General features: G+C 43.0%; 1 long non-coding RNA gene across 1 annotated transcript in view; it reads left to right on the top strand.

Moving 5' to 3' along the window:
- The window catches only part of LOC144785387 (uncharacterized), a 278,059-nt gene extending 251,753 nt beyond the window's left edge, over positions 1-26,306 (top strand). The window contains exon 3 of the long non-coding RNA XR_013601847.1: positions 26,114-26,306. This is a non-coding gene — a long non-coding RNA (uncharacterized LOC144785387). The remainder of the gene's footprint in view (positions 1-26,113) is intronic.
- The last annotated feature ends 514 nt before the right edge of the window (positions 26,307-26,820 follow it).

Below are 26,820 nucleotides of genomic sequence, written 5' to 3'. Positions count from 1 at the left end.
AAAGGTTCTACTACAACTGCCAGCACTAAGCAGCACGCGACGTGACGGACACAGTCCGTCATCATGATTGCAGAGCACTAAAAAATGTCCTACTACTACTACTAATAACAAGTTATAATATACTCAACCTGAACCTATCAATCCATCACTATCTCTTCTTCTTAGTGGCAGCAGGAGTACAAAGGAAGGACTAGACTTGAGTCTCTAGTCTCTCTAGCATTACGCAGTTCTGTAAAGTACTACACTCATACATATTCAGGCCAAATTAGCACAAAGTTGCAAACAAGTAAGCATAGTAGCAATGCCACTGAGTAGGCGAGCACCTGCAATCACAGAAGCTATTTAAATGTTAATTTACCTGCAATGTAATCAAATTGGCATTATTCTTGCTCTTCGGGAAAAACATATATTAGCAATATAACACAGAGCAGAAGAAAACAAATTAGTTATTAAATAGCTTCTCACCAAGGCCAGGGATCTCCACACCGAGCAGGTGGAGAAGGTCCTGCTTGCGGTCAAGGAGGTCCGACCACCGGTGCGTCACTTGCTGGTAGGTGCGCCGGGCCCCTGATTCCCTCCGCATGGCCCGGCACACCTTTCCCCACAGCTGGCGACGCTCCCGGAGGCCATTCCCTGCTGCTAGCCTGCCCCCTGCTGCCACGGTCTTGGGGAGGTGGCGCTGCACATAAAAGATCACTGCGGCCACCTCCACTGCGCTGAATATCTCCCTGGCCATCACTTCCTCCCCTCGTAACCGCCCGCAAGGGAGCCGGGTACGGGGTGCGGGACCCTTCCCCTTCTCGTTCCCGGCTCCCTTTGCCATGGTCCTGTACAGCAGAAAGAAAAAAAAAGGAAAGGATAGGGAAAAAGTAATGAAAAAAAAGTTTAAAAAAGTAGCTTTAAAAGTAACGAAAAGTTGAAAAAAACACAAAATATAGATCTAGAAAAAAAGAGGGATAGATATAGAGTAGAAAAGATAAAAAAAGTCCAAATAAACAAAGGATTGCACAGATGAAAGGAGGATTAGTAAGCATGCACAGTACCATAGCAATGAATGAAAAACAAGATGGCCGCGCCCATTGAGGACCGCGTGGGTAATTTTGCGCGATATTTTCCCCGCGAGTATGCAAAAACATGCGTGAACTCATAATAGCGTGCTGCACACAGCGCGACATTGCCAATAGTGCCCGGAAAAGGAAATACGCAGCGCGCACAAGATGGCCGCGCCCATGTACAACCGCATGGGCAACCTCGCGGTCGGTGCGCTGCAAGCGGTCCGCGAATAAGCAAAAAACCCCGCGAACACGCAAAAAAAATCCACAAATTCGCAAATTCTGCAGATCGTGAATTCGCTTACGCACGTTTTCGCGGACCACGAATTTGCAAATTTAGCCCATACTTAGTTTATTCCATCACCGTTCTTTAGCCCACTATGCCACCCCAGTTCAGACATGGCCATATGCAAATCAGTCTGACCCTGTGCTTCATGGAAACAGTCCAGCCCGAGCTGCCAATCCATGCCTTCCCTGGACCGGAAACAAGCTTCCGAGGACAAATTTCTGGCATTTCAGCATCTTCAGCCCAGCTTGTTTCAATCCAGTGGCAAAGTGAGCAAGGGACTCACGTCTGAGCATACCCTGCCAACTTATGGCAAACAAAGCGGTACAAAAGGGGGTGGTGATGGACGGAGCATCTGAACCAATCAAACACTCACACCCAGTCAACAGATCTGGGTTTAATCCATCACCGTTCTTTAGCCCACTCTGCCACCCCAGTTCAGACATGGCCATATGCAAATCAGTCTGACCCTGTGCCTCATGGGAACAGTCCAGCCCGAACTGCCAAGCCATGCCTTCCCTGGACCGGAAACAAGCTTGCGAGGACCAGTTTATGGCATTTCAGACGTCTTCAGCCCGGCTTGCTTGAATCCAGTGGCAAAGTGAGCAAGGGACTCACGTCTGAGCATACCCTGCCAACTTATGGCGAACATGCAGTGAAGTATAGCATGGTACAGTGGAGGTGCGTTGACTGATGTTGAGTGGAATTTTGTGCTGATCGGAGCATCATAGACTGGTGAGGCGTAAATTTGAGTAGAGTAGAGAGCTATAGATTGGAGTAGCATACAGAGGAGTGGCGTAGAGTGGAGTCTCATAGAGTGAAATTGCATAGAGTACAGTGTGTTATAATAGAATTATGCACAGTGGAATTACATAGAGTACAGTGTGGTACACTGGAGTGGCATACACTGCTTTTGCAGTGGAGCAGAGTGCAGTGCCATACAGAGGAATACAAAGGAATAGCTCAAAAGTGGAGTGATGTAGAGTGAAGTGGCGTAGAGTGGAATGGGGTAGATTGGGTTGGCATACACTGGAATAGGGTCAAGAGGAGACGTAGGTAGGGAGTGGCGTTGAGTGGATTCTCACACATTGGAATAACTTCCACTTTAGTAGCGTACACTGAAATAGCGTACAGTAGAGTGGAGTGACATTAACTGTAGGGCTCACGAGTAGAGCAGTGTAGAGTGGTTCACTAACATAATATCTAAGCCCTGAATATTGTGATATAAATATTGTGTAAAAAATATTGATTTTGTATACATGTATGGTAAGGTCAAAAATAATGAAAAAAACCTTGTTTTACACTTATATTGGAAAAATACATATATAGTTAAAAATAGTAACATTGTCTAAGTTTAACATCAATATAGTGTTGATTAAATATATTTAAATAGTATTTATTATAGTTATATATATATATATATACATATATATATATATATATATATATATATATATATATATATATATATATATATATATATATATATATATATATATATATATATATATATATATATATATATATATATATATATATATTACCTACTGGCGGTCGCCAGTAGGTATATATAGTTAGGATTTTTTCTCTATGGGATTTTTAAAAATTCTATGTCTAATAACTTTGGCGTTTGTGGACGGAATTGGCTGAAATTTTCAGGAAAATGGCACATTTTGTTTCTGAGCAGCCCTTGAAAATTTGGGGGGGGTTCGTAAAGGGGGGGCCGAGAAAAAAGGGGGGTCCCAAAACGTGTTTTTAACATTGAGTTTTCCATAGGGCGGTTGGCCTCACTTTTAGCCCGAACGGCTGAATGGATTTGCATGAAACTTGGCAAAATTGTAGGGACTGGTAGCCCGATGTGCCTTTTGTAGGTCTCAATATATGTGCTACAGTGGATTTTGAGAAATTAACGTTTAAAAAAAGATATATATCTGTAACAGCGGACCGGGCAGCGCTCCAGGACGCGTACTTTTCGCGCAACGGAGCTTTGTGAAGCGAAGCTGATTGGTTCTCCGGCGTCTGTCAACATTCCAAACAGTCCGTAGTGGCCGCCATCTTGTCTCTCGGTAGGATCGAGAGACAAGAGGAGGCGAAAGCGAAGGGGCAAATGACCATAAGGGGGAATAGTAGATCCTCGCTGACCCCCTAGGTTTGATGTGGAGGTTTTAAAAGGGCCCCGCGGGGCAAAAAAAAAAAAAAAATAATAATAATCGAACGGCTGAATGGATTTGCACGAAACTTGGTAAAATATTAGGGACTGGTAGCCCGATGTGCCTTTGCTAGGTCTCGATATATGTGCTCCAGTGGATTTTGAGAAATTAACGTTCAAAAAAAGATATATATCTGTAACAGCGCTCCGCTTCGCGTAACGGAGGTTTGCGACGCTGATTGGTCATTCTGTCACTGGGCTATAGTTGGGCTACATCTGGCTGATATTTGGGCTACATTTGTTTTTTTTCGTCTCTGGCGGCCATCTTTGGGCTACATTGGGCTACATTGGGCTTCATTGGGCTTCATTGGGCTACATTGGGCTACATTTGGGTTCCAACATATATATAGGCCAATGTAGCCCAATATATATTTTTCAAAGTTAATTTTCGTAAAAACCACTGGAGCATATATCTTGAGACATAGCAAAGGCACATCAGGCTACCAGTCCCTACAATTTTGCCAAGTTTCGTGCAAATCCATTCAGCCGTTCGAGCTAAAAGTGAGTCCAACCGTCCTATGGAAATGAAGCAAATGAATGGGTAATTTGTAATTAGCAAATAGCTCATCGCAAACTAGGAATGGTAAAGAATCGCTATTTATTCCTTAAAGTTCGCTATTTAGGAAATGCAAAAAACTTTGATGATACATATGGCGGTTCGTCTCTAACAAGATAAGAAGCATAGGGATAGATTTATGATGACTGGCGCATCACCAGGGATGTGTTAGTCATTCTGTGCCGCTGTTCCGTCACCTATGGTGTGCTGCATTTACAATGCGGCGCATCATGGGGCAAAAACAGCACAGATGCGTGATGTATCTGTGCCGTAAAGGTGGCGCATTGCTGGAGTTGTATCGCAAGTGTGATGAAGCTCCAGCAAGGGTCGGGGGTGCCCCTGTCGCAGGGTTTCTGTTTTCACACAGAACTGTGGACAGAGGATTGGAACCTCGGCGAATTAGGGTGTCCCAAAACTCACCTTAGTAATCAAAAACCCCTTAGCAAGCTAGGTACAGTGTCACATTGGATATAACAAACTCTCAATGTTTAGACAATCCAGAATATGAACTTATAGTACCTCAGGATACGTGGAACTCATGAACAGTCGGTCGTTATATATTTCTTAGAAACCAGAACATGGAGTTAAGAAGAACACATGTGTATTTGAAATGTTTATTTACTAATGCCGTCTTCTCAGGCGTAGTATCTTAGATAATACAAGTACACATATTATCAGTAGGAAAATTACCAGCATAGTTACTAGTACATAAAAAGCGAATGGTGACAGTATGTTAACATGCTGTAAATGAATAAGAGTTAGCAACACTTATAAGCAGCCGCGGGCCGTGGAGGGAGTTACGGTGGGGCAGGGAGGCGGGGAGGGGGAGGGGCAGGGTGGAGAGGGCTCCACCCTGCTTCTCCCCCTCCCCGCCTCCCTGCCTCACCGTAACTCCCTCCACGGCCCGCGGCTGCTTATATCTCACCCTCCCTAATACACATATTATATTATTTGCTAAGAAGGTCTCTTTGTGTTGGTTTAGGGCGTGCCCATACTTTAGTGTCTTAGATTTGAAGGAATCACATCAGCATACACCAGCTCTCTCTTCATGTGAACCGCATCAAGTGTTGTGTATGTGTGTTCGGCAAAGCAATATAAAACCCGCCTCATGCCCAGAATTGGCAGAAGTTGCACTTATGTTATGAGTATGAAGTCGTGGAGATCAGACCTCATAACAATTCTGTATCGTGTTGTTCTTGAAACTTTAGCACTCGCTGTACAGATATAGTTTAACAAGCAAAGCAGATAGTAGAGCAATAACATATTATTCTCATGTAAACCACGATGAACTAATAGGTTGAAAGCTAAAGCAACAACTAAGTGTCGTGTGCAGAAGTTGCAAAAAAGGAAAAATGGCGTTTAAACCGGTAATGAGCCCATGCTAACTTAACACGGTGTAAAGATATCCAGGACGTAGATGACACCTCCCCATGATCCGGAAACGAACTGAATAAGATAATAGAAGTGCCATCTCATGAGAGCAGATTGCAAGTTTATATGTGGACGGTCCGCAAGGTAAAGCATTAAAAACTAGGAAAATGTAATGCTAAAGAAAAATAAAACAGCCAAGTACTTTATCGAGTCTTAAGCCAATAGGCAAGGTAAATAATAAAAACTTGACAAATAAGTCAATGAATTGTCAATGAAATGCTAGTACTCAGCATATCAAACATGAAAAAGGTCTATGACATAACTGTGTATGCAAAATAAGCTGCAACAGCCTCCAATAGGAAGTCACCGTCTTCATCCGAAAACAGTTCAGCCATCCAATTTAAAAGCGGAAAAGAACATACGTGCTCTCCCAGCACCGGATCCTCTATCACCATCAGAGGACAGCTCGGTGGGTTTTCAAGAAAGCTCTGTTCCAAGAAAGACTGTGTTGCCGCCAGTAAATTCCAGGGACCAATTAGTCCATGCATCAATGCCACAGCCATAATCCTTTCGCCAGGACAAACCAACTCGTGAGTAATGATAGGAGTCATCAGCTGATTAAAGTCGACGTCAGGAGAAACCGTTCCGCAGAGACACAAATCAATGGCCCAATCGAAATCACAGGTCAGGCAGTGAAATACAGGCTGGACACAGGTGAAGTAGGAGAATAGAAAAGATAATCCATATGCCGTGCTTAATATCGCCAACGGCATTGTGCCATAATATTCTAGCATGCGATTGCGGAACAGTGTCAGCAGCTGCAGGGCGGGAGGTTGCATAGGAGGGACATCCATATTTAAAAATGTAAAAAAGCACAAGAGCGTCCGCTGGTAATGCAAGTAAAAATGGCAATCCACGAAGCAGAGTGGAAAAAATACAATGAAAGAAAGTAGGGATGACTCGAAAGATTTTCTCAAATGAAGTCACGAGACCACTGGTAACAACTTTAAAAAAGTGCGCCAGGGCCTTTGTGGAGGATGCGTTAGAGATAGTCCGAACCATCTTGCTGAAATGGAAAGGCAAATCTGAATTGAAAAGGGTCTGCACCTCTGTACGGGTGTTCGCTATGTGAAGCACGAAAGTTTCACGGGCCGAACTCAAGGCCACCTCTCTCTGAGACAAAAGAGCTCTTATTCTTGCCATGCCGTTGAAATCTGCTCCCAAGGTTGGTATTTGTGGCGAGATTGAAAACTCCCTATGTTCATGTGTGGGAGGAAATAGAACATTTCTGCAGCAAATAACCCGTTCACTTACTGTTACGATAAAAGGAATACTTTTAATTAACCCAGATCAATCTTTATTATTGAGCATCAAATAACTACCATTTTCCAACAACTTGAACGTGGGGATGATAGCAGGAACTGGCGTGCCTTGCAACACGCAAGCCATATTTGGTCGGTGTTTGTTGCATGAACCGTGTAACTGTATGTGCCTACACATTAGTGAATGATCTGGCGTCTCAGTGCATTCCTCTCCATTCAGGTAAACTTCTTGATCATCTTTGAAACATCTGTATGTGTATGGAAGCGACCAGACCTCATGAAGAAAAGCACTACCTAAAGGTTCATAACGACCTATTGGTATATATTTCATACAATTTGAAAACTTATATAAAGCAAAAGGCAGCGTTATTAAACCGTGGATAAGGCACGTTGCCAAAAAACCCGCAATCCTCTGCTGATGATGTCACTGAGCATGTCATGAATGATGTAATATGTGACATCATCAGCAGTGGATTACGGGTAATAGTATCTCTAGTTTACTCCCCTATAGCTGTCTTTCTTTTAACATAAGTGTCTGTTTCCTTCCCTTATACTTACTGTTTTTGGTTCGCTTCCGGTTCGCGTACCGGCGAGCGAACTGGGAAGCGAACTAAGAGAAATAGAGGTTGGCACAGTTCCAAATATTGTACCAATTTTTTAATAACGGGGAGGTAGTTCTGAAAAGAACTTTTTTTTTTATTGTTTTTGTTGTTTTAAATTTTTTTTATTATTTTTCGGAACATTTTTTTACTTTTTTTGAATTTTTCTGAACAGTTTTATATTTTTTGGGGTTTTTCTTGGAGGGGGCAATGAAAACGATTCATTGTAAAGGGCTCAACAGGAGCAACAAAACAAAAAAAAAGTATTTATTATTTTGGGCGTTTCGTACAAACTTGCATATGATAGTCAATAGCTCTGTTGATCAGAGTGATGCTTCTTTCTCCGTAGCAAATGAATCCATCGCAAAATACGCAGGTGTGTTTTACTTCACCAAATCTCATTTGTATATTTGGCACCATCTCCCTGCCCTCTGGTCCCGTTACTTCCGGTACAACAGATCTTCTGGCCATAATAGGGAGATTATCTAGGTCGTTCCGAAACTGTGCAGCACTGTAGTTGTTAGGATGCCACCTAGTCATATGGCGATGCATTGTGTAGTTTCCGAAACTGTATTTTTTCTCGGTTCCTCTGGACAGTCTATCTTGACATATAAGGCAAGTTACGTATCTTGCATTTACTTTTTTCTCACCTTTGGGAATTTTAAAAAATTGCCAAATGAAGTTTTCTTTCCGGTGAGACGTCCTGGGCTCCTCAGGCAAAAACTGCCTCTCTTCGTGCTCGTCGTCCTGTTCCTCTTCTTCCTCTTCTTGTTGAATTATAACTTGAGCAGGTGGTCCACTCTTCCTTGGATGTGGTGGAGGTGGTGGGGAAGCACCAGCTGAAGCTACTAAAGAAGCCATTGCTCAGTGATCACAAAGGGTCTTTCTCTCACAATGATGAAAGTCAGAGTGAGGAAAGAAGGAGGGATTTTCATCATTTGGGAAAAACAAGAGTTCTCAACCAATGAAAAGTGTTCATTTTAGATTATATGACCTAGTCTTACATCATTAGGAAACCAAAAGTGAAATGAACCAATGAAAAGTGTTATTACCAAGTCACATGACCTGCTGTGTTTACGTTAAGCGCTTTGCAGGGCCTCCCGGTTTGCTTCCAGAAACCTGCGCTTTGCGACTCGGTTCGCGTACCAGTTCGCTAACGTAGCACGTCATATGACGTATCACGCGACAACGTGAAACGTCATGCGGACGGGAGGCGTCACGATGTTGTTTTGTAACGCGGCAGTTGCGGTAAAGAAACGTTTACCGGCTCGCGGTCTATTTCGCGGCATCAAGGTCAGCTAACGGGAAGCTTCCCGATTCGCGAAGCGGGAACGAAGAAAAAAAAATATTTAAAAAAAAAATTATTCATAAACATATAAAATATATTTTTGGATTTAAAGAAGAATACATTTTACAGCTACAGATATTAGCTGTTAAAAAACCAATGAAATTCACTGAAAAAACCATAGGTTATAGACCATATATAGTTAGGAATTAGCATTTACAAAACTTTGAAAATTCACTGAAAAAACCATAGGTTATAGACCATATATAGTTAGGAATTAGCATTTACAAAACCTTATTTTACTCACACAAAACCATTGAAATTCCATATATAGTTAGTTGCACTAACTATATATCGCGCACCCGCAATCCACTGCTGATGATGTCACATATTACATCATTCATGACATGGTCAGTGACATCACTGATGACATCACTGATGACAACATCCAGTGATTATGTGTTTCTGTAAAGTTTAAATATGTTTTACATATTGAAGAATGAGTGGATGTATAAGTGTCTGAATGAAGGTTTTAGTAGGTGCGTGATTGACTGTATGAGTGAGTGATTAAATGCGTCTTACTGAATGCACGGGTTAGTGACTAAACTGTCTGAAAGTGTGCATCAGTATGTCTGTTGTTGTGCAAGCTGCTGCATGTGTTGATCAGTAGCTATATAAGTAGCTATATGGGTTATTGATTGGTTGCACAAGTATTTGTATGGGAGACTGAGTGTGTGTATGGCTGGCTGGGAGGTGTGTGACTCTGTGTAGATCAATGTGTACTTGTATCAGTGATTCTATAAGAGAGTAAGTATGTGTTAGTATATGTTTCAAAAATGTAAGGTGTTCTGTGTTTAACTGTATAGATGAGAAAATGGAAGTGTGATTGATTCTTTTCAGGACTGACTAGGTGTGTGAGTAACTCCATGGATGAGTGGCAGAGTGTGAGTGTCTGTATAGGTGTATGAGTGCATATGATAGTGTTGTAAAGATGAGTGATTGTATGTATGAATGATTGTATGAGTGAATGTGTGTGTAGACATAGGAATCAGTGAGTGCGTATGTAGTAACTAGTATTGGTGTGTCAATGGTTTCAAAAATTATACTCTCTATTTAACACTGGGTGTAATAGAGGTTATATTAGAGTGTGAGGAGATGCATTGTATTATCACATGAATGATATCATCAGTGATGTGATCATTGATGTCAAGTGAGATGTCATCAGTGATGTCATTTGAGATGTCATCAGTGATGTCATCAGTGATGTCACTGACCATGTCATGAATGATGTAATATGTGACATCATCAGCAGTGGATTGCGGGTGCGCGATATATAGTTAGTGCAACTAACTATATATGGAATTTCAATGGTTTTGTGTGAGTAAAATAAGGTTTTGTAAATGCTAATTCCTAACTATATATGGTCTATAACCTATGGTTTTTTCAGTGAATTTTCAAGGTTTTGTAAATGCTAATTCCTAACTATATATGGTCTATAACCTATGGTTTTTTCAGTGAATATATATATATATATATATTTTATCACCAAAATGCCCAAAGCTTTCGGAAATGCACACGATAACAGACGAACTTGCCAAAGTTCATTTAATTGCAATGCACCAGCATTTTGACATTCAGAAATATTTTATCTTCTCCTTACGTGTTTCAGGCTTCATTGCCCTTGTTCACAGGATTGACAAACAGCAAAACAAAACAGCCTTGAATCTCTGTGCATTTAAATAATGTCCTGCCTCTTGATTGGACTGCTCAGGTAAGTTCGAGCATATTGCATTGTGGAACATGGTGTTCCCAGACTTCAATCACATCTTCCAGTGGGTTTTGTTTGCTGTTCGAATTTTCGTCAGTATTGCATTTATTGGGCTTCCAAGAAAATGGCCTGCTCGGCTCCGCTCCTTCCCTGAAATTTTGAGGGTGATTCGCCAAGTGGGGGCCGAGAAAAAAGGGGGGTCCCAAAACGTGTTTTCCCCATGCAATTTTCCGTAGGGACCTTTAGGCAGGGCTACAGCCCGAACAGCTGAACAGAATTACACCAAATTTGGCAGAGAGGTAGAGATCGATTCGCAGATTGTGGTTTTTGTTAAATGGTGTAAATCCGTTCAGTAGTTCCTGAGAAAATCACAAGTAAAATCATAGCGATATCTAGAGACGGAGTACTGCACGCGTACGGAGATCCGTTCAATTACGAGCACGAGCTGCATGCTGATTGGTTGTCAACTGTCTGTCAACACTCCAAACCAGGAAGTGTTGGCAGCCATCTTGTGCCTCGGTAGAACCGAGGCACAAGAAAACAGAAAAAGAAACTTGAAAAATGCGAAAAGGGGGCAGGGTAGAAACACCCTGACCCCCTAAGCCTGCTTAGGGGGTCCCACAGGACCCCCAAGGCCAAAAATAAATGATTTTTTTTTCAAAAAAATCGCGGGGTACACGTACCCTGCCGATCCCCCCAAAAAATTAAGGCACCACTCTGCAAATGCGCCAAGGGCGCATTTGCACAGGGGGAAATAATTCCCCTTGAATACTGGGGGTCCCTGGGGGCCAAGTAGCCCTCCAGGAACCACCAGTATGCACCAGGGGGCTGCCTTGCAGAGACGTGTAAAAAGGTCATGCCCCTTTTTACACCTCTCTGCAACGCAGCCCCCTGTCGCATACTGGAGGTTCCTGGTGGGCTAGTTGGCCCCCAGGGACCCCCAGTATTCAAGGGGAATTAGTTCCCCCTCTGCAAACACACCAGGGGGCTGCCTTGCAGAGACCTGTAAAGAGGCCATGCCCCTTTTTACACCTTTCTGCAAGGCAGCCCTCTGGCGCATACTGGAGGTTCCTGATCCCTTGGGCCTGGTCAGGGGGTCCCACAAGGACCCCCAACTCCCTAAAAAAAAATGTTTTTTTTAAACCCTGGGATATGCTCAGGGTACGCGCACCCTGCCGATCCCCCCAAAAAATTATGGCACCACTCTGCAAACGCGCCCCCTGGCGCGTTTGCAGAGGGGGAAATAATTCCCCTTGAATAATGGGGGTCCCAGGGGGCCAAGTAGCCCACCAGGATCCTCCAGTATGTGCCAGGGGGCTGCGTTGCAGAGTGTTGTAAAAAGGGGCGTGGCCTCAATACACCTCTCTGCAATACAGCACCCTGGCGCATACTGGAGGTTCCTGGTGGGCTAGTAGGCCCCCAGGGACCCCCAATATGCAAGGGGAATTAGTTCCCCCTCTGCAAACGTGCCAGGGGGCTGCATTGCAGAGAGGTGTAAAAAGGCCCGTGGCCTCAGAACACCTCTCTGCAAAGCAGCCCCCTGGTGCATACTGGAGGTTCCTGGTGGGCTAGTTGGCCCCCAGGGACCCCCAGTATGCAAGGGGAATTAGTTCCCCCTCTGCAAACGCGCCAGGGGGCTGCCTTGCAGAAAGGTGTAAAAAGGGGCGTGACCTCATTACACCTCTCTGCAACGCAGCCCCCTGGCACATACTGGAGGTTCCTGGTGGGCTAGTTGGCCCCCAGGGACCACCAGTATGAAAGGGGAATTAGTTCCCCCTCTGCAAACGTGCCGGGGGGGCTGCGTTGCTGAGAGGTGTAAAAAGGGGCGAGGCCTCATTACACCTCTCTGCAACACAGCCCCCTAGCACATACTGGAGGTTCCTGGTGGGCTAGCTGCCCCAGGGACCCCCAGTATGCAAGGGGAATTAGTTTCCCCTCTGCAAACGCGCCAGGGGGCTGCGTTGCAGAGAGGTGTAATGAGGCCCCGCCCCCTTTTACACATCTCTGCAACACAGCCCCCTGGTGCATACTGGAGTTTCCTGGTGGGCTAGTTAGCCCCCAGGGACCCCCAGTATGCAAGGGGACCTAATCCCCCAACTTAGAATGTGCTACGGGGAGCGTTTGCACAGTGGTGAAGGTAGGGGGCAGGGCATGATGTGATAAGTGTGCAAATATGCCCTGTGGCACGTTTTAAGTTGGGGAATTAATTCCTCTTCAATCCATAGGTCCCCTTGGGGCCAACTAGTCCAACAGGTACCTCCAGTAAGCGCCACAGAGCTGCATTGCAGAGTGTTGTAAAAAGTGGGCGTGCCCACTGAACACCTCTCTGCAATGCAGCTCCCTGGTGCATACTGGAGGTACCTGGTGGGCTAGTTTGCTCACAGGGGACCTCAGGATGGAAGAGGAATTAATTCCCCAACCTAAAACACGCCACAGGGCGTGTGTGCACACATGTCACCTCAGGCCCCGCCCCCTTCCTTCACTATTGAGCAAAATATTCCTCTAAAATCAGCGGAACTACGAATTCCGATTTACTCACCTGTTATCACAAGAGACGTCAGTGCTGCATCTTTGAGCCCAGTACAGACCCTGAAAAGTAAATCTAAGCGTACTTACCAGTAACTTGTATTTCCTTCAACAGGAATCTATTGTGTAGTTTTCACCAGAAAAGTTTCTGTCTATTTTTGAAACGTACAAATATTCCTGTAAAATCAGCCGAACTATGAATTCCGATTTACTCACCTGTTATCAGGAGAGACCTCAGTGCTGCATCTTTCAGCCCACTACTGATCCTGAAAAGTAATTCTAACCATACTTACAGTAACTTGAATTTCCTTCCATAGGCTAACATTGACTAGTTTCACTTGGAAATTTTTCTAAGTGTGGAGTTTTGGGAGTTTAAACAATTCCTTTAAAATCTTCCGAACTATCAATTCCGATTTAGTCACCTGTTATCAGGAGAGACCTCAGTGCTGCATCTTTCAGCCCACTACTGATCCTGAAAAGTAATTCTAACCATACTTACAGTAACTTGAATTTCCTTCCTTAGGCTAACATTCACTGGTTTCACTTGGAAATTCTTCTAAGTGTGGAGTTTTGGAACTTAAAAAAATTCCTCAAAAATCAGCCAAACTACGAATTACGATTTACTCACCTGTTCTCTGGAGAGACCTCAGTGATGCATCTTTCAGCTCACTACTATTCCGGAAAAGTAAATTTAACTGTACTTACCAGTAACTTGAATTTCCTTCCATAGGATATCATTGCCTGCTATATAAAATATATATGAATTAAAAAAATATAAAATAAAAAAAGAAATATTACAATTTCAATATTTTTAAAAACATTTTTTTCAATTTATATTAAAAAATATGTAATGTAATTTAAAAAATAAAATATCTAAAAATGAATACTTTGCAAAATGTAGTAAATTAGTATAAAAAAATAACAATTTGTACATTTAAAAATTATCATTTACAAAACCTTGGAAATTCACTGAAAAAAACTATAGGTTTCACCCACGTTATAGTTAGGAATTAGCATTTAGAAAACCTTAGAAACTGGGGAACTCGGTTTTGGTACAGTTCCATTTTGTTACATGTTGGCAGTTTTTAAGGGCACGAAGTACATGGCTATGACGCGCAGAGGTTGTATGACTGGATATGGCTTTGCCACGTTACCACTTAACTCTCATACATATATATCCACATACCCAGCAGGGCATTAATCCACAACTGACCCGCCTGGCCCCGGGGGCACCATTGACTGTACTGGCCTGGAATGTGAGAGGGTTGGGGGATAAGGTGAAGAGAAGTCTGGTACTCCAATATTTAAAGCGATGTGCACCGGCGGTAGCCCTCCTCCAGGAGACGCGCCTAGTGGGATCCACCTGTAAGGCCATGGATAGATGGGGGTATAAAATGGTGGCTCACGCCGAGTTCTCCTCTGGACCCAGGGATGTTGGGGTGTTGATTAAAAAAAACTCATAGTGCAGCACACGGGTGGACGACCAAGGTCGCTTTGCAGCAGTTACATGCCAATGGGAGAGACAGCTATTTAATTTAGTTTCGGTGTACATTCCACCATCCCTACATGCACAGGCACACCCCGCCCTCACTACATTTTTGCTTGCATTGCCTGATGTGACACTGCTGAAAGGGGTCAACTTCAACGACATAGTAGACGGTATGTTAGACAGGCACTCAACAAAACCAATGTCTCCTAGCGGTCACCGACTGCCTGGTCTTATAGAGGCCCTAGGACTCACAGACGCCTGGAGATACAAACACCCCAGTATCAGACAGTACACTTTCCATTCCGGGATACATAACGGTCTCACTCGCATTGACTACTTTCTGGTCTTGGCGGGAGGTTTGGAGGGGATAGCCGAGGTAGATATTCGCCCTAGGGGAATCTCCGATCACTCACCGGTCCTACTGCAGTACGCCGGGCCCTTCGACGTTGAATATTCCCCGTGCATACTAACTATTTACACATCCCTGCAGTACTAAAGGGTCTTATGGACACTACGAAACATTTCTTTCAAGAAAATGCAGGTTTGGTTGACTCAGACAGGATATTATGGGAGGCCTACGAAGTAGTTATACGAGGGCAAGCAATAGTGTAGATCATAGGACATAAGCGGGAAAAAGAGCTGAAATGGACAGACTCGAGGCTGAATTGGATGATGAAATGGCACAACATGCAACTCACCCGACGCACCACCTTGCACAAGACGTACGTCTTAAACAAAGTGCATTCGTAGCATACTAGACGGAGATGGCCATAGACCGCCTCCAAGCCACGCGTCACAGGGTATATGAGCTTGGGGATAAGGCCAGAAAAATGTTAGCCTGGCTAGACAAAAACAAAAAAGCGAATAGAGTGATTGCACAACTACACATCGCAGCAGGTTCCATGGTAACGTCCCCCGCCGATATAGTAAACACCCTGGCAGATCATTTTGAACAGGTATATGCTCCTCGCACCGTGTTCTCGGTTGAGGAGGCGCACACGTACATAAAGGACATAGCCTTGCCATGCCTCACGTCTGGGGAGGCCCTCCTTTTGGAGGCTGATGTAACGGTCGACGAACTTCAGACAGCCATTTGCTCCCTCGCGTCGGGTAAGGCGGTGGGACCTAACGGACTCCCAATTGAATTGTATAAGAGGCCTGCGCAGACACAGGTCCCTTACCTCTTAGGCATGTTCCGGGACAGTCTACAGGCTGGTGAGTTGTCGCGTGATCAGCGGCTGGCCACAATCATAGCAATACACAAACCGGTCAAACACCCAGAGGACTGTAGTTCTTACCGCCCCATATCCTTAAATTATGCGGAACCAAAGATACTGGCCAAGTTATTGGCAATGCGGCTGACTCCACACCTCTCATCCCTGGTAGGCCTGGACCAGTCCGGGTTTATGCCCAAGCATAGCACGGCACTTAATCTGTGACATTTGTACGCAGTGATGGCCCGGAAATCCTGCGTACAGGAGCCCGCAGTCATCCTCTCCCTGGACGCCAGAATGGCGTTTGATACAGTGGAATGGCCGTACATGTTCGCGGTACTGCAGCATTTGGGCTTCGGCCCCAAATACTGTGCCTGGATCCAGCTGCTCTACAATAAGCCGCTAGCTCATGTGTCAGCAAATGGGCACATCTCTAGGGACTTCCCACTAGCTCGGGGAATACGACAGGGATGCCCACTGTCCCCTCTATTATTCGTGTTAATTTCAGAGCGGCATGGATCAGGTGGGAGCCCTCTATTCGAGGACTCCGGTGGACGGACATCTGGGAGGACCGAATATCACTGTACGCTGACGACGTTTTGTTGTACCTTACCTCACCTAGGAAATCAATTATGGAATTATTGAATGTCTTTGAGAAGTTTGGTAGAGTGTCTGGATATCGGAAAATTTGGGCTAAGTCCATTCTGTATGTGCTGACCGGTCCCCGGCTGCCTGCGGATTGTCCTCTGCGGATCACTGATAAAGCCTTTAAATACTTGGGCATCTACGTTACACCTGTTCCGGGTGACTTCTATGCAAGAAATTTAAAACCTCAACTAGACCGTTTTAAGCGTGATGTACGGGTATGGCAGAGCATCCCCCTGCCTCTTAAATGGGAGTGGAGCTGACAGTTGCAGTAAAGATACACCATCAATGGCTGCAGGGTACTCAGGGCAGCAGGAATAAGTGGCAGGAAATTACGCTCTGACAATAGCAGCAGGGTATGAAGGCAGCAGGAAACATAAGCCCAGTCAGAAGCAGACTGTAGACATCAGGAAATGTATACCCTGTCAATGAAAGCAGAAATCAGGCAGAAAGAAGCAGGAAACAGGAAACTTGTGCCATGTCAGAAGCAGGTAAAAGAAATCAGGAAGTAAGAAGCAGGCAGCAGGCAACTTACGCCTTGTCCATGAGCTGTCCAGTGAAAATTGGACACTGGTGGGGCGGGAGGGCGTAACATCCTTACATAGATTAGTTTTAAGAAGAATCTTGTATAAAAGTTCCTTTAAGAAGCTTGTTGAAGATCCTTGTGCATAGTTTTGATCCACCTCGTCGCCAATTTATGTTGTGTCATAGGTAAGTACTTCCAGAAGACTTAAGTAGGTTAAAGATGATAAGTTTATTCTTCTTAGATGGTGAGATAGGTTTTCCAGTTGATGTGTAATCAAAGCCCACCAGGAGCATCCTCTCTGCTGCTCAGCCCAGGATCCAACTGACAGTCCACTCACAGTATACCAAACATTCCAATGTCATCACATTCACACTAACATTCTACACTCACTAGCTGAACAGCAGAGACAGAGAACCAGGGAAGATATAAGGTAGAAACTTAGATATAACATTATAGTTTCCACAAAAGCACCACATTTCCTGATTTCCAGCAACCTATCATCATTGTACATATGGGTGAAGAGAATAGGGCAATTAAGGTCCCTCTTCTGCAATGGGAAAAAGGACCAACAAAGCTGTGTCCCGCAAATGCAGCTTTACAGAATATACTTATTGGTATCCAGGAATATCCTGCGGACCGTCAAAAGCAAACAGTTATTTGATCTCAGATCTTGTGCATTGCTATAATAAACAATTAGAGGATTCAGGATATGAGGCCCCTGAGCATGCTTTATATTGCGAGCAATGCAGTGCGCTTTAAAGTCAATTATTTTATTTGCTGGCAGCCAGTGAAGGCTGGCCAAGGTCAGGCGTTCAGACTGACATTTTGGAAGGCACAACAAAACACAAACTGCAGCATTTTGAATAGTCTGCCATTTCTTTAGGACACAGGCGGTGCTGCCTCGGTAAAGCAAATTACTGTAGTACAACTTTGAGAGTAAGAGACCTTGGAAAACTGTTCTTCAGGTTTCACCAAGTAGTAATTTAAGCATCTTTGACAAAGCTCTGAACAGGTCGAAACAAGTACCTGCAACTTTCTTCACCTAGGAGGGCATGGGGAGATCTTTATCCAAAAGAACTCACAAGCTCATTACTTTTGGTGAAGGAGATGGACGGTCTCCCGGGAATGAAGGTCAAACTAAATAGTCACAGAGGGATGGGGTATTCCTGACCTCAATGACCTCTGTTTTGTCACCATAATTTAAGGCAACTAGAGGTCATCCATTTGTTGGAATGCGCAAGACAGCTGGATAGGTTCACAGTGGTTTGACTCATATTGAAGGTACTTACTAAAGGTAATTATTATTTTATGGAGACACCGAGGGCTAAAAACTGGTGCTGGCATACTTGAGACAGTTCTTAGCATGACAGACACCTGTAACACAATAATGTGTTATTAGATAATACATTGTGGCACACATAGCACAATTTGGGAAAAAATGGATACTAGCTGCAATCTTCTTTTAACTGCTTCAGCGCTACCGCGTTTACCTGCTGTGCGCTGAAGAAGTATAAATGGCTTGTTTGTGACAAAGCCAGCTCGTCATGAGCGCAGGGCAGGTAAAACCCATGACGAGCTGGCTTTGTCATTAGCGTCGAAGTGGTTAAAGTTCATGGCAAGTATTACGCTCTAGATCTTTAAAAGTTCAAGTCAGCACCATAATATAGGTCTTAGCTAAATTAGACATTTTTCTGTGTTGTGTTGTTACATGCAGTTATTAGGAAACTTCAGCAATGCCAATTGTAGAGTTCAGGTCATGTGACGTACTTTCTTGGAAATAATCTGGGTCAAACTTCATATGATGTCACTTCCTGTAATTTCTTTAAGGTCAAAGGCGAAAGACTATATGATATCTCATCCCCCACCTCTGCAAGTTTGAGGAATTGATGTCGCTGGAAAGGAAAAGACATTTATCTGCAGGAAATTGTTCAACCTACCTCATCTTTAAAAAAAATTCAAAAAAAGCTTTGCAATCATGTCACTTTGCAATGCATACAAAGTTACAATTTCAGTTTGGGAAGCTTTATTTGACAAATTAGTCATATCAGCACATAAAAGGTAAAACAAAATACAAACACTTATAGCCACAGTAAAGTATAAATGTGCAAATGAACAACTTGTATGGTATTCTATGCCAGTCAGTCATAAGCTTTTATTCGATACGCAGAGATATCTTATAAGCACATACATAATACAATCAATACAGTATACAAAAATTTTATGCCATAAGAAGTCAGTAAGAAATGTTAGAATATTAAAAAGTGATAAAAGGATATAAAATCCGTTAATAAATTAGCTAAAACAAGGATTAAACAGCTACTGACAATCTCTTACATCGAATGTGCCAAAACTGCTTTAAAAATTTAGCTATTCCACAGACTATGGGGGGGGGAAGTGTCCGTGCTTAGGATACGCAAGGCTACTAAATGACTGCGTGTGCCCATGTTACGGCAGAGTGGTTTCAGCCAAGAGCTCCTAGGCCTTGCATAATCCGGGCATTCAAATAAGACGTGCGCAATAGACTCAATCTTACTCGGGCAACATGCACAGTTGGGAGAAGTGCGATCCGCTGTTGACCATTTCGATACCAGGGCACCTAGCGGGAGGGAACCAACTCTAAATTTAAAGTAAAGAGCACGGTCAAAGGGGAGAGTAATCAAGTCCAAGTAAGGTTCGATGGCCACAGTGTCTTTAATTTGTAAAAAGGTGGCAGTGGACCTGCAGTGATTTGGGCTAGAGATTAGACGCTCAGCAGTCCATTTCCAAAAAAGCGCCTTGACAACTTCTTTTGGAGGGGCTGAGCGGGATGACCAACAATCCCCTAGTCCTATATTCTCCAACAGCTTTTTGGTGTCCTTTAACCATTTTATCTTGGCCCAACCCCCCTGGCTCATTATGTCTCTCAGGGCATCAGCATAGGATTTTAATTCTTCGCACCTCCAGATCCGTGTCCACAACAGGAGCGGGCGAAGCTGGGCCTGATCTTTAATGTTTTTACATCCCGTGTCTATCCTCACAGGTACTGACGGTGTGCTCAGAGGAACAGCGATGAAGGATTTTAATAGCTTGCTCTCAGCAGTAACTAGGGCATCCAGACGGCAGTGACCCCACAGTTCTGCCCCATACAAGGCTGATGTCGCTACTTTGGCCTTGTAGATGTCAAGTACTGGGGTAAGTGATCTCCTAGTTGAGGCCCTGTATTCCCTCATGAGAGCTCCTCCTACTCTCCTGTGGTTAAGGACCATTTTTTCAATGTGGTTTGCCCAAGTCATCCTGTCCGTAATCCGAATGCCAAGGTAGTCGAATTCGGCTACTTTCTCCAGGGGAATAGAGTTGAGTGTAGGTGGGCGGCCCAATTTTTTAGGTGGGTTAACAACTAAGTATTTTGTTTTGTCCACATTTATTATTAGCCCTTTTGCAACACAGAACTCCTGGAATCGTGTTAGAAGTTTCTGTAGTCCTTGTGGGGTCTTCGAAATCAGGAGCGTGTCGTCCGCAAAAAGCAGGGTTGGGATACGGACACCTCCAAGACAGGGGGCGTCAGCTGGTTCTTGTTGAAGGTGTTTTACCACCCCATTCAGATATAACGAGAATAGGGTGGGTGCCAGGACGCAACCCTGTCTTACGCCCCTAGACACTGGTATTTTTTCCGTAAGCTCTCCGTTATTACCCCAGCGGACCTGTGCAAAAGTGTGGGCATGAAGGCTTATAAGAAGGGACAAGATGTAAGGTGGTAGCCCCAACTCAAAAAGGACCCTCCAAAGCTCTTCCCGGGGAACTAGATCAAAGGCAGTCTTCAAGTCTATAAAGGCTAAATAAAGGCTACCCTTGCCTAGCTCCACCACCTTCCACCCCACGAGGGACAACCTAAACACCTGCTCTATAGTCCCCATACCAGCCCGGAAACCTGCCTGAAAGCAGGAGCATCCTCTCTGCTGCTCAGCCCAGGATCCAACTGACAGTCCACTCACAGTATACCAAACATTCCAATGTCATCACATTCACACTAACATTCTACACTCACTAGCTGAACAGCAGAGGCAGAGAACCAGGGAAGATATAAGGTAGAAACTTAGATATAACATTATAGTTTCCACAAAAGCACCACATTTCCTGATTTCCAGCAACCTATCATCATTGTACATATGGGTGAAGAGAATAGGGCAATAAAGGTCCCTCTTCTGCAATGGGAAAAAGGACCAACAAAGCTGTGTCCCGCAAATGCAGCTTTACAGAATATACTTATTGGTATCCAGGAATATCCTGCGGACCGTCAAAAGCAAACAGTTATTTGATCTCAGATCTTGTGCATTGCTATAATAAACAATTAGAGGATTCAGGATATGAGGCCCCTGAGCATGCTTTATATTGCGAGCAATGCAGTGCGCTTTAAAGTCAATTATTTTATTTGCTGGCAGCCAGTGAAGGCTGGCCAAGGTCAGGCGTTCAGACTGACATTTTGGAAGGCACAACAAAACACAAACTGCAGCATTTTGAATAGTCTGCCATTTCTTTAGGACACAGGCGGTGCTGCCTCGGTAAAGCAAATTACTGTAGTACAACTTTGAGAGTAAGAGACCTTGGAAAACTGTTCTTCAGGTTTCACCAAGTAGTAATTTAAGCATCTTTGACAAAGCTCTGAACAGGTCAAAACAAGTACCTGCAACTTTCTTCACCTAGGAGGGCATGGGGAGATCTTTATCCAAAAGAACTCACAAGCTCATTACTTTTGGTGAAGGAGATGGACGGTCTCCCGGGAATGAAGGTCAAACTAAATAGTCCCAGAGGGATGGGGTATTCCTGACCTCAATGACCTCTGTTTTGTCACCATAATTTAAGGCAACTAGAGGTCATCCATTTGTTGGAATGCGCAAGACAGCTGGATAGGTTCACAGTGGTTTGACTCATATTGAAGGTACTTACTAAAGGTAATTATTATTTTATGGAGACACCGAGGGCTAAAAACTGGTGCTGGCATACTTGAGACAGTTCTTAGCATGACAGACACCTGTAACACAATAATGTGTTATTAGATAATACATTGTGGCACACATAGCACAATTTGGGAAAAAATGGATACTAGCTGCAATCTTCTTTTAACTGCTTCAGCGCTACCGCGTTTACCTGCTGTGCGCTGAAGAAGTATAAATGGCTTGTTTGTGACAAAGCCAGCTCGTCATGAGCGCAGGGCAGGTAAACCCATGACGAGCTGGCTTTGTCATTAGCGTCGAAGTGGTTAAAGTTCATGGCAAGTATTACGCTCTAGATCTTTAAAAGTTCAAGTCAGCACCATAATATAGGTCTTAGCTAAATTAGACATTTTTCTGTGTTGTGTTGTTACATGCAGTTATTAGGAAACTTCAGCAATGCCAATTGTAGAGTTCAGGTCATGTGACGTACTTTCTTGGAAATAATCTGGGTCAAACTTCATATGATGTCACTTCCTGTAATTTCTTTAAGGTCAAAGGCGAAAGACTATATGATATCTCATCCCCCACCTCTGGAAGTTTGAGGAATTGATGTCGCTGGAAAGGAAAAGACATTTATCTGCAGGAAATTGTTCAACCTACCTCATCTTTATAAAAAATTCAAAAAAAGCTTTGCAATCATGTCACTTTGCAATGCATACAAAGTTACAATTTCAGTTTGGGAAGCTTTATTTGACAAATTAGTCATATCAGCACATAAAAGGTAAAACAAAATACAAACACTTATAGCCACAGTAAAGTATAAATGTGCAAATGAACAACTTGTATGGTATTCTATGCACCATTACAAGTTGACATAAAGAATAGGATACAATAAATCATGATCCACGTAAGGAAAGACAATTGAAATAGGTTGGAGTGGGAAAGAGCTCAACAGGGATAAAAGGAAAATAAGAATGGGAGGACAACTTAATTTGAGGCTGGTTGGCCAAGAAGAGGCCTTAATTAGAACACAGTTCATTGATAATCACAATTTAAAACCAGTTTTATATGATGCAAAGTAAAGCAAAGCAAATGTATTCATTCAGATCTTGCTCTAATCACTCACATCCATCCCCCTAACGTCCAAATTGCACAGGTGTAGGTTGAGTTTGGGTCTGCCCTTAGTATCCTCAGTGCAGACCAGCTGCTAATGATCCCTAAAAGCCTACAAAGGGGTATGAGCCATTTCTGGCCAGGTGCAATATATCCTGGGCAAGCGAAGAACATATGGCCAATGGTTTATTTAAAGTTCTTACAGTTATAGGACTGTAGGTCACCATTTGGGGTCGATTTCCTGGTAAACGTTTTTAGAGGGAGGGGGATGACCCTGAATTGGAAATATGGATGTCTGTCCAAGGGAACAAAGTTACAACAAACCATACCACTGCAAAGCAGAAGATACACAATTGTATGTGGCCATGCTCAGTATCCAATATATCATTGCAGATGCATTATATTGTAAACATTTAGAAAATAATGTCTAGGATAACTAAGAATTTAAAACTCCCTCTCTTATCTGTGCAGCCATTTCCCTAAAACTTTTGTTTAAAATTGAGTGAACCCACTAGGTATTTACCTTGCAGTTTGATACTACTATTTAATATAGTGGGTGTGTGATGTATTCAATCTGTCACGATAACTCTATAGTTATGACCTTGTAAGACAGCCAGAAAAATGAATTGTTATGATTATTGGCCACCATCTTCACAGGTAAGTCTCTCCTCTCATGGAGGAGTTCATACGCCTCCAGGGGCAGAGAGTAGTGTGCTATCCCCTTAGGTTTTGAAATGCATTTTTAAAACAAGCATTGGTAAATGCAGTTAGTTTCGCCCATGTGATTACTAAGAAGCTGTGTTTTGTTGTAAGTTGTAGCTTGCTGAGTAGTTGTACAATATAAGTTGCAGAAAGTTTGCTAAAGTCACATGACTTGTTTATATGCAAAAAGGCAATATATTGTGCTGCTACTAGTGGTATAGTGTGGGTAAGTAATAGCAATATTTAAAAAAATGAAATGAAAAAGGGAAATAATAGAATTAATTGATGTAATAGCAATGCTATGTGTTTAGAGGAGTTCTGATAACTTCTGGGACCAGCATCACTGCACCTGCTGCTCCAATCAAATCATGCCCCTGGTGCCTGCAAGATAACTGCAATTTTGTCTGCCTGTATAGTAGTAAAATATAGCAATATTTGGCGTTTAGAGGAGGTCTGACAACCTTTGGGCCCAGTGTCACTGCACCTGCTGCACCATATAAATCGTGACCTTATTGTCTGCAATGTAACTGCACTTGTGACTGCCTGTTTAGTAGTAAAATATAGCAATATTAAGTGTTTTGTGGGGTGCCTAAAGCTTTTGGTCCTGTTGCTACTGTACCTGCTGCAGCATTAAAATCATAACCCTATTGCATGCTAGACAAATGTACTGTGAATGTCTCGTTTAGTAGGAACATTTAGAAATAGAAATGATCCAGGTTTAGTGGAGTCCCTAGAGTTTTTGACCCCAGTGCCACTGCATCTGCTGCACCATTAAAATCAATTCCCCTTTAACTGCAAGGTAACTGCAATTGTGACTGCCTGTTTAGTAGTCAACTATAGCAATATTAGGTGTTTAGAGCAGTCTGACAACTATTGGACCCAGTGCCACTGCACCTGCTGCACCATTCAAATCATGACCCTAGTGCCTTGAAGGTAAATGCACTTGTAACTGCCTGCATAGTTGTAAAATATAGCAATAATCAGTGTTTAATGGGGTGCCTGGAGCTCTTGAGCCCGATGCCACTGCACCTGCTGCACAATTCAAATAAGGACCCAATTGCCTGCAAGATAACCACACTTGTTACTGCCTATATAGTAATAAAATATTGAAATATTAGGTGTTTAGTGCGGTTATGACATATTTTGGCCCGGTGCCAGTGCACCTGCTGCACCATTTAAATCAAGCCCCTTTTAACTGCATTGTAACTGCAATTCTGACTGCCTATATAGTAATACAATGTTGCAATATTAGGGGTTTAGAGGAGTTCTGACAACTTTTGGGCCCGGTGCTACTGCTCCTGCTGAACCATTCAAATCATGACCCTGTTGTTTGCAAGGTAACTGCTCTTGTACCTGTCTGTTTAGTAGTATAACTTAGCAATTTTAGATGTTTAATGGGGTGCCTAGAGCTTTTGGTTCTGGTGTCACTGCACCGGCTGCATCATTGAATTCATGGCCTTGTTGTCTGCAGGGTAACTGCACTTGTGACTGCCTGTGCAGTTTGAAATGTTAGTAATAATCTGGGTTTAATGGGGTCCCTGGATTTTTTGGCCCAGGTGCCTCTGACCTACTGCACCATTCAAATCAAGTCCCTTTTAACTGCAAGATGACTGCAATTGTGACTGCCTGATAGTAGTCACCTATAGCAGTATTATGTGTTTAGAGGAGATCTGACAACTTTTAGTGCTGCTGGTGCACCTACACCCGCTGCACCATTCAAATCATAACCCTGTTCTCTGCAAGGTAACTGCACTTGTGGCTGCTTGTTTAGTAGTAAAACATAACATAGCTCTTGTATATTAACTTTATTTTTGATTTGCAATGTTTATTAAGACATTTAGGATTTGATCATAATGACCAAATCTGTTAGGTTGAACAAATCAATCTGATAATGCCTACAGACTGCAAATAAAGATATTGAGGCATGAATAGGAAATGCCACAAACGTTCTAAGCCTAAAGCATTTGCTTTACACAACTAAGTAATTCAAATCAAGCATTCAGAGTACTGTTAGAAGCTGTCCACCTTTTCCATGATAAGGGATATTATCTTGACAGTGAATTTGGCTTGAACAGTGTGAACACATTTAGTAGAAGTATCGTAAATGTGTGCAGACAGAGGCAGTTAACAAAAAAAAAGTTACACACAAAAGCGAATGAACACAGTAATTGGATTTTGGAGAACAGATAAGAGCCCCTTTGAAGATATATTAAATATAAGAGATTTCACAAGCCCATCACAAGCGCAGTGCAGGCGAAGCCTATTTTTGGTATCCAACTACAGTATTTTAAACCTGCTGATGTACTTCAGTGAGTCTAAGCACCAGCGCAATCAGTGGATTGTGAGGCTCCTGTATATTAATTTGCATATTTTTATATAAACAAATTCAGACAATCTGAAGAGATTGGTTGTGTGAGGATAAAATGCTCAATCGCTGATGTAAATCCAAAGGCATATTGTTAAGCAAAGAACATTTTAATTTAACTAGGCTATGATAGTGTAATTGGTGTTGAAACCTTTCTTGCCTTTTTCTTTTCAAGTACTACGAAGATGTATTGTTGAAGGCCATGGATGAGAAGAGCCTCAGCCCTCAAATGAAACAAAACGTGGAGACATATCTGAAATTTTAAAGTGATACCCTGATCAAGGCACCAGAATAAATTGTCAGTGAAGTTCATTTTAAAAGCATGCATAATCTAAAGAAATGGCAATGATGTTGTGTTTATCCATCCATAAAAAGTAAATTATTCTTGCATATATGATTTGCTTGCAGCAGAAATCATTGCTCCTAATAAAAAATCAAATTTGGTTGATTGTCTGTAAGAATGGTTGTCAATCAGGTTGGAACTTTGAAATACCACAGCTAAGGCTGTGGTGAAAATAAAGATTGAATTGGAGAGACAGAGGAATTATCTGTTCGCTGGCAAATAATCAGCACATTTCTGCACTGAACAAATATTGGGATCATCATTAGAGAGTGTATAATTCCCAAAATAACTTGCAAGGTTATGGGGACCATTGGAGGTTATCCAAGGAAAAATATATTTTCTAAATTCAGAGATCTGAGTTGGTGGGGGCCGGACCTGTGTTTTGCTTCCTGTAGAACTTCGAATAAAAATCTCAAAAGTTCCAGTTGAAGGAGTGAAGTTGCATGAGAACGGGTGAGTTAAACCTAAAATAATTTACTACCAACAGTAATACCCTCTATTTACTGGAAAGGTTGTGACTGGGGACATCAAAGATTGAC

The sequence above is a fragment of the Lissotriton helveticus genome, chromosome 10 (assembly GCF_964261635.1).
Source record: "Lissotriton helveticus chromosome 10, aLisHel1.1, whole genome shotgun sequence".
NCBI classification, from domain to species: domain Eukaryota; kingdom Metazoa; phylum Chordata; class Amphibia; order Caudata; family Salamandridae; genus Lissotriton; species Lissotriton helveticus.
This window is presented reverse-complemented; position numbering and strand designations above follow the sequence as displayed.